The sequence below is a fragment of the Brienomyrus brachyistius genome, unplaced genomic scaffold (genome assembly GCF_023856365.1).
Source record: "Brienomyrus brachyistius isolate T26 unplaced genomic scaffold, BBRACH_0.4 scaffold172, whole genome shotgun sequence".
Lineage (NCBI taxonomy): Eukaryota > Metazoa > Chordata > Actinopteri > Osteoglossiformes > Mormyridae > Brienomyrus > Brienomyrus brachyistius.
In genome coordinates, this window is record NW_026042447.1 from 23,705 (window position 1) to 36,187 (window position 12,483).

Below are 12,483 nucleotides of genomic sequence, written 5' to 3' on the forward strand. Positions count from 1 at the left end.
CCAGCCGGAGGTGGATTTGGAGAGGGCTTTGCAGACAGGGGCTGACTCAAAGCCTCCTGCCTGGCTCTGAGGATCAGGGTCATCTGGAGGCCTTTGGCCCTTCTCTCCTGGACCTAAGAGACACACAGAACCAGTTCATCGAAACAGCTGACATGGGAATGAAAGGCTGCAACGAGTCACAAAGACCCCGCCCTGGCCTTGGCTCGATGCACAGATAGAGAGCACCGTAATAGTCACTCACTCTGCTTCTTCCTCTGCCAGAAGATGGTGAGCTAATGCCTGCGCAGCAGTTTGCCCTTCTTCTTGGCTTTGGCAGCAGAAGCCTGAAAGATACCAAAAGTCAGTGAGGAAAGCCCGGGAGATCATGGACGAGAGCACAGCCTAATGAGTACAGCGACCAAGCCCCCCCCCCAAAGGTGTGCAAAGCCATTGCTCACATGGTCGTGGAAGTGCACTATGGCCAGGTTCTTCTGGGGCCTGCAGAAGATCCGCTGCACACGTCCGAACTGGCGGAAATGTTCCCCCAGGATGTCCTTGCTGTTAAGACTGGCTGGAATGTTCTTGCATTGGAGCACCATGGCTTCGGAGGGTGACATCCCCCCCAGGCTGTCTGTGCTGTCCAGGCGGCGGGCACGTCTCACTGTTGATGCTGCCTCAGTTTCGGGATCTGTGGCAAGTGTCACAGAGTTCAGTTTTTCAGACTATACTTGGCTTCGAACCCAATGTGCTTCTTCCTGGGAGTACTCACCCAACTCCTCCGCCCTCTCAAGGACCTCCCGGGTTGGGGCCTGTGACCTTGGCGGCGTTGAGGGTGAGTGGCTGGTGGTCGGTGCCATCGAACCCTGGTGCTCCGCCTCCCCCCAGTCTGGCTGTGGCTCCTCACTCCTCTTCGGCTCTCGCCGGGTCTGTAGGGCCGGTGTCTTCAGGATGCTGGTCAAGGCACTGCGAAAGATGCTGCTGACAGGCCCCCGGCCCCGGACCAGGGGCCTCTTGGGAGGGTGCCTGGAGGCGGAGTCAGCACCAACTTGGGGCTCCTCTGATAAATGCTCCACCATCTCCTCCTTCCGCTTGGTACCCTTAGCCGCTGCCTCCCCTGCATTCTCCCCCTCACCGCCCCCCCCCACGGACCTCACCAGACACAACCCCAGCGTCAGTCTTGGGTTTTAGCGGACCAAAGCTGACAGCACCAAACAGTGGCCGGGGCTCATGGAGGCTAGAGGCAGAGTACCTGGAGACAGAGGCGGCCTGGGAGGTCCCCCCACCCAGGCCACTGCCAGCACCAACGGAGGGTGCTGCTGGTTTCGAGAAGCTGAACTCCTGGGTGGTGCTGGGATGTGCATCTTTGGTGGGGAGGATGCTGCTGGACACTGCGATGGGCTGTGAGAAGCTAAAACCTAATGCTCCAGAAAGGAACTCAGAGGCAGCAGGAGCAGGCCCACTGCTGTCCATACTGGTAGCGGTGGTGCTGGATGGGCTGGAACCAAAAGACTCGGACACAGCCTGGGACACAGCCGGTTCAGGACTGGCGCTATAAATAGGTTTGAACACAGCTGCGTCTGACGGCTTGAAGCTGAACTCTGAGGTGCTAAATCCGCGGCCCTGAACGCTTCCAGGGGAGAATACCGAAGAAGACCCTGTGGACAACTGTCCGAATCTCAGTGGTTGACTAGACCCCGAGGAGGGGGGAACAGAGGAGGCGGAGATAGCGTTAGAGCCGCCGAAGCCGGGTGTGTGCTGAGCAAATCCGCCGGTCTGTCCGAAGGCAGAGGTCTGGGGAAAAGCCGAGTTCTGGTTAAAGACAGAGCTCTGACCGACCCCGGCCGGCTGCCCGAAGGAGGGCGGCGGGCCGAACCTGGTGTCGCTCTGTACAAACGACGGGGTCTGACTCCCAGAACCGGGCATGCCGAAGGTCGGGGCCTGTCCAGACGCCGTCCCGCCAGGCTGCCCGAAAAGGGATCCGGTCTGGCCGAAGGCAGACGATGTACTGAAGAGCGAGGTCTGGCCGGTGCCCTGGCCGAGGGCAGGCGGCTGCACGAAAGGGGCGTTCTGCTGGCCGAAGGAAAAGAGCCCCGAGGTCGGGGCGCGTGGAGACTGAAACGCTCCGCCTTGTGTTCTGCCGAAAAGCCCAGACGGATTCATTGTGTAAAAAGCCCAAAAATACGGCCTTCAAAAGTCGAAACAGAGTTCTTACAGCGCGGTAGATTTCGGCGTCCTTCGGCCTGGGAGATTATATCCGCGCCTGTGTCACATCTGCGGAAATATACAAACTGGCAGCTCCCCTGGCCTGGTCACTGCGGACACTGCGCTCCTTCTGCTACAAAAATGGGCACAGAAACAGTCTCAACTGATGAGCACAGGGTACTTGGGGTCTTAAAATGTGAGCAACTGTGTAGGCACAGGGTCAATACCAGGGCAAGTGCAGGTGGGGCAGCCATCTTTGGGGAGGGCACTACGATCTCCGGTACAGACAGTAACGAAGAAGGCAAGAAAAGTGGTGAGGAGGAAGAGGAAGGGCCCAGGGACTCGACGTCAAGCCAGGTACGCAGCTGGTCCTCGAACCTGCAGATCCAAGTCAAACAGGAAATGGCTCAATGTTTATGCCACAACTCACATGAGAGAGTACACGTGTGTAGCATGTCTGTTCTCTGTCAGACCTGCGGCTCTGTTCTTTCTCCTCCTCAATGCGAGCCAGGAGGTCCTGGGGGCTGGAGGCAGCATCCAAAACAGGGGCAACACCGGATCCGGACTCAGGGTCCTCAACCATGCTGTGAAACAGCTTCTGTTGAAGACGTGGCCTGGCCAGTCGAGGATGAGGCCACATGCTCTGGTGACACCTGCAATGGCAGAGACTTTGGATAAGAAGCCAGTATTGTACACCACTCTTGGGGATATGAGCAAGACTGGAAGCTGATGGCTTTCCCTCTTCTTCCATTTAATAGTAAATAATATTCATTAAATCTGCAGGTCACTGTTAACAGTCTATCTGGAATGTGTTAGATTTACATGGCTGGCTGGCTCTTACCCTGCCTTCCCCTGCTGCTTGTCCCTGTGCGTCTGCTTTACGGCATCCACCCAGCAGGACGGCGGTATGAAGCCCTGCAGCCCATCGCTCAGGAAATACACCGAGATTTCTCCGTCGTCACTGATGACATCTGAAGATGGTGGGATAGGTTCACACCTGCATGGCATCCCCAGTAGGCCCCCCCAAACGTCAGACCCACCCCACCCCCCTCACCTTCACTCACGGGGCACCCAGGAGGGTTCCAGTCCCGGAGTTGGTGCTCTACACAGAGCATGACAATTTCGTCCCAGGGCACCTCCCAGAAAGTGGGCTCCTTGTCCGGCCCCCCACCTCGGCCCACACAGTCCTGACGCAGCCTCTCCAAAAGGTTCTCCAACTGGGACATAAGGAGTGGCTGGCTGTGGCGGGACCATGGGATTTGAGATACGTACTGGAAGATGGAGGCAACCAGCTGGCTCCAAGGAGCTGGGTGGGGGGAGCGGTGGCAGCAGCAGAAATTTAAGGAAACAGACTAAGAAGCAGCCACTTAGCAAGAAGTCCGAATTCCGAATCTGAGGCATGGACATACCCCCCACGGCTGGCAGCGGCCAGTCGGGCAGCCGCAGGCTCAGGACTGCCCCCTGGAGCCACTCCAGGTGCTCAGCCGAGTTCCAGAGCAGATGTGGTAGGCAGTCACCACCCCCTGGCACCAAGAACTCTGCCACGGGCCAGGAGAGGCCAGCCAGACTCGGGGACGACACAAGGCCAGCCAAGAAAGCCAGGACAGTGTTGTAGAGGCCGATGACGGGTGCAGGGCCCTGGGAGGGCAGTCCCGCCATGTCACGGTCCCTCCGATCACGGTGAAGCCTACCAGCAAACTCGCGGCAGAGCCCGGCCTCCACAACCTGCACCAACGTCTGCGAGACGAGCCGGGCTGGTGCCGTGGAGCGGGCAGCGAGCCACCTGACGGCATGGCGGATCTGCGGGGAGACGGGGGTGATGGTCAATGGGATGGTTCAATCTTACCGAGGCCAGCGACAACATGCACACTCACCTGCTCGGATCCTTGGGGTTCGTTCGTGGTCTCGGGGATATGGACGAACATGTACTCTGAAATCAAACCTTCCTCAATGAGTGTCTGAAGCATCAGGTCTTACAGGGAAAGGAAACCGATGGTCAGACAGGAGGAACAAACCAACTGTATTAGCTCTGCATACGTAAACATAGCCTCAAGAGAAATGCTATAAGTAAAGTAAGCGAATCCCACGCGACACCTGTTGTCATAGACACGGTTAGTGTCACACCTTCCTCTAGCCGTTCATCGCTGGCCCTGTGCCCAGCCTGCCCTGGGACCACCACCACCAGAGGAAGGGCCTGTGGCCAGGCATTAGCCTGCTGGATCTGCCGGAGTTGCAGCAGGGCGGATAACAGGAAGATGTCCCCGTCTTCCTCATCAGCCCCGGGACTGACTGCCGAGGGCAGCAGCATCAGCAGGGCGCCCATGCCCATCAGCCCCTTCCGCTTCTCCAATGCCAACTGGCCTTCCTCGCTGAGGGGCCCGCGGGCCACCTGACCCACAGTGAGAAACATGGCCTCACTTCCTGCACTTGCACCCTTCGCAAACATCTGTGTTACCACAGGACCTGCTAATATCACATAGTGCCAGACTATGCTAGGCTATGTTAAGCTATGCTAGACTAACATTAATGACAGAACATGCAACACAGGGGCATGAAGCCTGTCGATATTCATCGGCAAGTTCCCCCCTATCTGCCACACCTTCACACACACGTGCACTGTGTGCATGCGCTCCCCCACGCTCCGCAGGCCGCTGCTGATGCTCAAGGTTTGCATGTGTCCGTTGGGGACCATCTCCCTGTGTTCTTGCTTCTCCGAGTTACCGAATTTGGACTCCAGCCATTCTGTCAAAATCCTGCATCAGAGATGGGAGGGGGGCACAAATGTAAGCTCCAGGACCTCTAAACCCAACTAACACCCAATCCCTCCCCGAACGACACCCAGTTCCCCCACTTACTGGTTAGCAACACTGGCATCTCTTTCATGATCACTTGGCAACAAGAGGGCTGCCTTCCAGAAGATTGTGTCAGATGGGTTCGAGACGCTTGCTGCCACCAGACTGAGCAGGTCCAGTGGCCCCCACACAGATTCGCTGAAGTGGATGGAGATGTAGATGAGCACATGGAGAGTGATGGATGGCTAACAGCTACTCTACAGTAGCACCATACCTCAGGAGCTGCTGGTAGAACAAGTGAACCTTCATCTGATGCTCGGTTTCCCTTCGCATCTTCGCCAACCTGCAGAAGGCAGCAGAGTGTCAGCATCGGTACACTTAACACTACAGCAAATCAATGGCCAGCAAAATAAACGGACAGGACGGAAGTCATTTTGGGAAGTACTGTCTAATTCAGCAGAGGTGCCCCGATCCAATATTCAAGATACCTAATCAGACGGATCGGACATCGGCCACATGTGACCGATCCATGTTCAATAATTATTTAGTTATTGCCAGTCTATTTCTTCTTATACTGAGTGGTACAATCAAATCGCACAACAGCTTTCCCCCCTTTTTTATTTTTTGTGGCATTCAAGCTGAACGTTAACGCTTCCTCGGTTTTTTGACACTCAGTGTGTGTGAGTGCAGTGACTTCCCCTGCTATGACGTCATGTGCATGTCCTTTGTAGTGGAAGGATCAGGTGATGGTAGCAAATGCAACTTGCATGCTTGCGAAGCAAACTAACATGTCTAAAACCTGGAAGAATTTTATGCTTGAAACAACCAGTAGCACAGCGATTTGCGATCTTTGTAAAAACAAAGTAACATTCAGTGGAAAATCCCACTAATAGTGCACTCAATTAAGGCAATGCAAGTAATATGAAAAAAAGCGATGGATTTGGAAGCCAGCTTGGGCTGTTTTGCGCACTCGCTATAGCTTGATACACGAGGTGCTGCTATCACAGTGAAAAGTGACGCATGCCACTTGGGTGTACTTGTGAAGATATTCAAACAACTGCAAAATGTCTCAAAAATGCTCAATACAAGATGCACAAAAGAGGTGGAACAGTATCTTATGTATGTTTCTTGTGGGCTAATTAAAACTTCTTTTCCATTTGTATTTACTAGCTTGGAAAAAAAAAAAAAAGAGCTTTGGTACTGGATCATACTCATAATCAGCCAATACCTTATGTTCAGGTATCAGGATTATATTGGCACTGAAAAAGTGGGATCGGTGCACCTCTATTATGAATATTAGGTCAGCATTATTATGCTGTGAGAGAGATGTACCTGGTGCAGGAAACAGAGAGGTCCCCAGCGTGCCCCAGGTTGACCACGCCCCGGGCCAGCCTGTCCAGGCAGGGTGAGGGGGGGGCACTGGGGGCCAAGGCCTGCAGCCTGAAGCGGGGGTCCACACAGCCAGGGGCAGCAGGAAAATCACGCATCTGTCGCTTCAGCTGCCTGCGCACGGCCACCACATCACGCCACCTGCAACACATGCACAGGGTGAAGCCCGGTTGTCGGCGAGCATGTGGGCAAAATATCTGGTCCCCTTACCACTGCCCCTTACCTTTTGATGAACCTGCGTATACTCAGAAGCTCTGCTTCCAGGACGTCTTGGGCCAGCAGGGTGAGCTCACCACACAGCGTCTCCTCCAGCAGTACCTCACACACGTCTTGTGAGCTGCGAGCCACACATTCTGCCTGCTCTTCTTGGGCACGCCTGGCACGAAGGGGCATGCGTTCAGCCTATATACAGTTATCTGAACACTCTCTATGACCTCTGATCCCCCTTGGCTCACCAGTACCTGATCTCTGTTGAGGCAGTCTCCACGATGCAGTCGCGCAGCACCTCCTGTGTGATCTCGGCACACAGTGTCTTGCTGAGCCGGGCCAGGAGCTCCTCGTGTTCCTGCTTTCTCCTGACAGAGACAGGCCCATCAGATGGCACATCCCCTCAAAATGCACCCACCCCTCCTCCCCAGCCCAGACAGGTGAGGCCTACCTGGCTTCCTCCATCCTGCGCTTCTCCTCAGCGATATGCTCCCTCTCTGCCTGGATCTCGGCAGCAGAAACCTCCCGCAGCATCTGCTCCACCACCTCACTCAGCACTGCCTCCACCTGGCCGTTGCACATGCTGCAACAACCCATCCACATCACCAAACTGGTGTTGGTTGAGTGTGACAACCCTCTAGAGGCCACTGCTCCCTATCTGGCTCACGCTCCTACCTGAGTGCAGCAGAGATGTACTCGGCTTCGGTGGCAGCCACGTCAGCCACCTCGGCCTGCACTACCTCCTCCAGCATGGCCTCTACCTCCGTGGCGATGTCCTGCAAGGGGGGGGGGGGTTATTTGTCATTACTATGGCAATACCAACACACTGCTACTGGGTTGACACGCAGCAATGAGCAATCTATCACCTGCTCTGTGTAAACGGGCTCCGGTGGGGGAGGCGTAGGTGGGGCGACTGGTGGTGCCTCCGACGGAGATGCCCCAAGTGCTCCACTCTCCTCTCTACCAGGGAGGCCAGCTGACTCCGCTGGGTCGCTCGGCATCTTGGATCGGTGCTGGAGGGCCCGCGCATCCAGCTCAATGGGGGGCCTCTGAGGGGAGGCTGCTACAGCGTGGGCAGGAAAAATGACAAAATTACAATCAGAGGCCAGAAGGTGGACGAAGCGTAACAGTTAGCGGAAGGTGGAGTGCAGACGCACCAGCCCTGGGCACACTGCCTGCCTCCGCTGGCTGCCCATCCCCACGGTACTTGTTGCGGCTGTCAAAGCTGTTGACGGGTGTGTGTTGGGGTGGGTTGGGCAGTGGCGCGCCGTTGACCACTTGGCCCACCAGCACCTCCCGCTTCCTTGCGATGGCCACAGAGCGCTTTGGACGTGGCTGGATCTCAGGCTCCTGGTACGCTGTCCGGCTTAGCTCCACCATGCTAGGGGGAGGGCAGAGCTTCAATAAAATATACCACCCATCATAGATTAGCACCCCCATCAGAGATAAGCCACCCTGCCCCCAACACAAAAGGGACAACGAAGCACAGCCCAGCCTTACCCTGCATCGACCGCGAGCCCATACTGCAGCGCGAGGTCCGAAGCCTCGCCGGCATTCTGGAACATGAGCATCCGGACCAGGTCTTCGACCGGGAATGTGGTGGAACCACGGGAGCTGTAGGCCACATTCAGGGCCCGCAGAGCCTCACGGCGCACCTGTAGGGGGCACCAGAGCGGTCCAGGTAAGTGAGGTATTGGGGCTGATGAGGATGTAGGGAGCGGAGCAACGGCTCCCCCACCTGGTCGAAGTAGCGGTGCAAGATGCAACCAGCCAGATACGAGGCCACCTTGACCAGCTTGAAGAACCTCACGAAGTTGTTGCTGTTGACAGCGGCAAAGGCCTGGACGGCAAACTTCACCTCCGGAGAGTTTCGGAGCTCCGCCCGGAATTGCTGCACCTCCCTGCAGGTAGGGAGGGAATGAAATGTCAGCTGGAGAGGTGCCACGGTGACACGGGACACCGACTGCCGGCCAGCCACCCACCGGAGGATGTCTCCATCATTGAGCTTCAGGAGCACGCTGTACTGCCGAAACTCTGCCTCATGAGGGCAGTAGATGTTCTTGCTGGCCAGGTCCTGGTACATCTCCTTGAGGCTCTGCAGGCATTTGGTCAGGTTTTCATTGTTGATCTTAGCATCAAAGGACATCATGGGCTCCTGGCACAGGTGGTGTGCGCAGTGGATGTGGAAGCGGGCGCACTTTTCAATAAGGGACACCGTAAGCGGGTCGCACAGGTGCTGCTGAGTGATATCCTGCAGATGGCCCAGAAAAAGGATCAGGGCGAGGCCCGCAGGGCACAGGAATAATGAGACACGGACTAATGTTGCTCACCTTCCGGATACCTCGTGTGCGGTTCCACACAAAGTCATACCAGTCACGGTAGTTGTCCTCACCCTGGTCCATGACCTGGGTAACCAGGTAGTTCATGGTCATGTTCAGCACAGTAAGGGGCCGCAGTTCATGGGGGAGGGGCTCCTCCTGGTCAGCAGAGGACCTGCTGTACTCCTTAATGGCAGCAGTGTGGTCCACCTGCGTGGGGTGCAGAGGGTGATTTGCAGCCTGTGGTCTGTCAATTCATGGCGGGGAGGGGGAAGCATTAGGAAAGAGGGGCAGGGGTGGTGATACCTTCTCCGTGTTGGGGATGACCTCAAAAGAGCTCAGTTGGTTCCGGGTCTCCCTCATGTAACGCTCCTTCTCCGGACACATGTCAGGACACGTACCCACAAACACCTTGGACAGATCCAGGTCGGTCCTCTTGGGCCGAGCTGTGCCAGAGGAGACCGTGTCAGCTGGCGATTCACTTTGGGGTGGGAGGGGGGGGTGGCTCAGCAACGTGACCCTAGGGGGACCTACCCTGTCGCAGGATCTTGTCCCGCTGCTCTAGCAGACGATACTTCTCCTCTGCGGTTTCAGCTACCTGGCCAATCAGGTGGAAGAGGGGAGAGGGGAGGCTGCTGGCTAGATGTTCGGATTCGAGGCCGTCTGGGCTGGGCTCCATCTGCGGCTCACTCTCAAACTGCAGGGCCTTTGTCGCCAGGGGTTTCTTGGCTGGTGACCTGAGAGGGACAGACCAAAGGCTGAAGAGCTTCTAAAAGCTGGCAAAACCTGGGCTCCTTTGAACACCTGGCCAGTAGGGGGCATAGCAGCCAAAGAACTCAGTTTGACTTTAATGTCACGAATCCGAGCCTGAGGTAAAGAGTTTCATTACCAGATGACCTAACATAACTCAAGCTGCTTGGAAAAAAAACAAACAAAATGTATACATAATAAAAAACCAGAGTGATCCAGATTTTTTTTTTTTTTTTTAAAGAACTTGCATTGGGTTTCAAAAAGGTGATTTTCTTCCCTAACTTAATTTAATAAAGACCCGGCCATCTTATTGTAAAATTGAGTTATTTACTCTTACGGTAAGAGAATGATTTAAAGACAAGATTACCCTCTGGATAGGGATGAGCTGGAGGACCAGCCGGAGGTGGATTTGGAGAGGGCTTTGCAGACAGGGGCTGACTCAAAGCCTCCTGCCTGGCTCTGAGGATCAGGGTCATCTGGAGGCCTTTGGCCCTTCTCTCCTGGACCTAAGAGACACACAGAACCAGTTCATCGAAACAGCTGACATGGGAATGAAAGGCTGCAACGAGTCACAAAGACCCCGCCCTGGCCTTGGCTCGATGCACAGATAGAGAGCACCGTAATAGTCACTCACTCTGCTTCTTCCTCTGCCAGAAGATGGTGAGCTAATGCCTGCGCAGCAGTTTGCCCTTCTTCTTGGCTTTGGCAGCAGAAGCCTGAAAGATACCAAAAGTCAGTGAGGAAAGCCCGGGAGATCATGGACGAGAGCACAGCCTAATGAGTACAGCGACCAAGCCCCCCCCCCCAAAGGTGTGCAAAGCCATTGCTCACATGGTCGTGGAAGTGCACTATGGCCAGGTTCTTCTGGGGCCTGCAGAAGATCCGCTGCACACGTCCGAACTGGCGGAAATGTTCCCCCAGGATGTCCTTGCTGTTAAGACTGGCTGGAATGTTCTTGCATTGGAGCACCATGGCTTCGGAGGGTGACATCCCCCCCAGGCTGTCTGTGCTGTCCAGGCGGCGGGCACGTCTCACTGTTGATGCTGCCTCAGTTTCGGGATCTGTGGCAAGTGTCACAGAGTTCAGTTTTTCAGACTATACTTGGCTTCGAACCCAATGTGCTTCTTCCTGGGAGTACTCACCCAACTCCTCCGCCCTCTCAAGGACCTCCCGGGTTGGGGCCTGTGACCTTGGCGGCGTTGAGGGTGAGTGGCTGGTGGTCGGTGCCATCGAACCCTGGTGCTCCGCCTCCCCCCAGTCTGGCTGTGGCTCCTCACTCCTCTTCGGCTCTCGCCGGGTCTGTAGGGCCGGTGTCTTCAGGATGCTGGTCAAGGCACTGCGAAAGATGCTGCTGCCTCTTGGGAGGGTGCCTGGAGGCGGAGTCAGCACCAACTTGGGGCTCCTCTGATAAATGCTCCACCATCTCCTCCTTCCGCTTGGTACCCTTAGCCGCTGCCTCCCCTGCATTCTCCCCCTCACCGCCCCCCCCCACGGACCTCACCAGACACAACCCCAGCGTCAGTCTTGGGTTTTAGCGGACCAAAGCTGACAGCACCAAACAGTGGCCGGGGCTCATGGAGGCTAGAGGCAGAGTACCTGGAGACAGAGGCGGCCTGGGAGGTCCCCCCACCCAGGCCACTGCCAGCACCAACGGAGGGTGCTGCTGGTTTCGAGAAGCTGAACTCCTGGGTGGTGCTGGGATGTGCATCTTTGGTGGGGAGGATGCTGCTGGACACTGCGATGGGCTGTGAGAAGCTAAAACCTAATGCTCCAGAAAGGAACTCAGAGGCAGCAGGAGCAGGCCCACTGCTGTCCATACTGGTAGCGGTGGTGCTGGATGGGCTGGAACCAAAAGACTCGGACACAGCCTGGGACACAGCCGGTTCAGGACTGGCGCTATAAATAGGTTTGAACACAGCTGCGTCTGACGGCTTGAAGCTGAACTCTGAGGTGCTAAATCCGCGGCCCTGAACGCTTCCAGGGGAGAATACCGAAGAAGACCCTGTGGACAACTGTCCGAATCTCAGTGGTTGACTAGACCCCGAGGAGGGGGGAACAGAGGAGGCGGAGATAGCGTTAGAGCCGCCGAAGCCGGGTGTGTGCTGAGCAAATCCGCCGGTCTGTCCGAAGGCAGATGTCTGGGGAAAAGCCGAGTTCTGGTTAAAGACAGAGCTCTGACCGACCCCGGCCGGCTGCCCGAAGGAGGGCGGCGGGCCGAACCTGGTGTCGCTCTGTACAAACGACGGGGTCTGACTCCCAGAACCGGGCATGCCGAAGGTCGGGGCCTGTCCAGACGCCGTCCCGCCAGGCTGCCCGAAAAGGGATCCGGTCTGGCCGAAGGCAGACGATGTACTGAAGAGCGAGGTCTGGCCGGTGCCCTGGCCGAGGGCAGGCGGCTGCACGAAAGGGGCGTTCTGCTGGCCGAAGGAAAAGAGCCCCGAGGTCGGGGCGCGCGGAGACTGAAACGCTCCGCCTTGTGTTCTGCCGAAAAGCCCAGACGGATTCATTGTGTAAAAAGCCCAAAAATACGGCCTTCAAAAGTCGAAACAGAGTTCTTACAGCGCGGTAGATTTCGGCGTCCTTCGGCCTGGGAGATTATATCCGCGCCTGTGTCACATCTGCGGAAATATACAAACTGGCAGCTCCCCTGGCCTGGTCACTGCGGACACTGCGCTCCTTCTGCTACAAAAATGGGCACAGAAACAGTCTCAACTGATGAGCACAGGGTACTTGGGGTCTTAAAATGTGAGCACCTGTGTAGGCACAGGGTCAATACCAGGGCAAGTGCAGGTGGGGCAGCCATCTTTGGGGAGGGCACTACGATCTCCGGTACAGACAGTAACGAA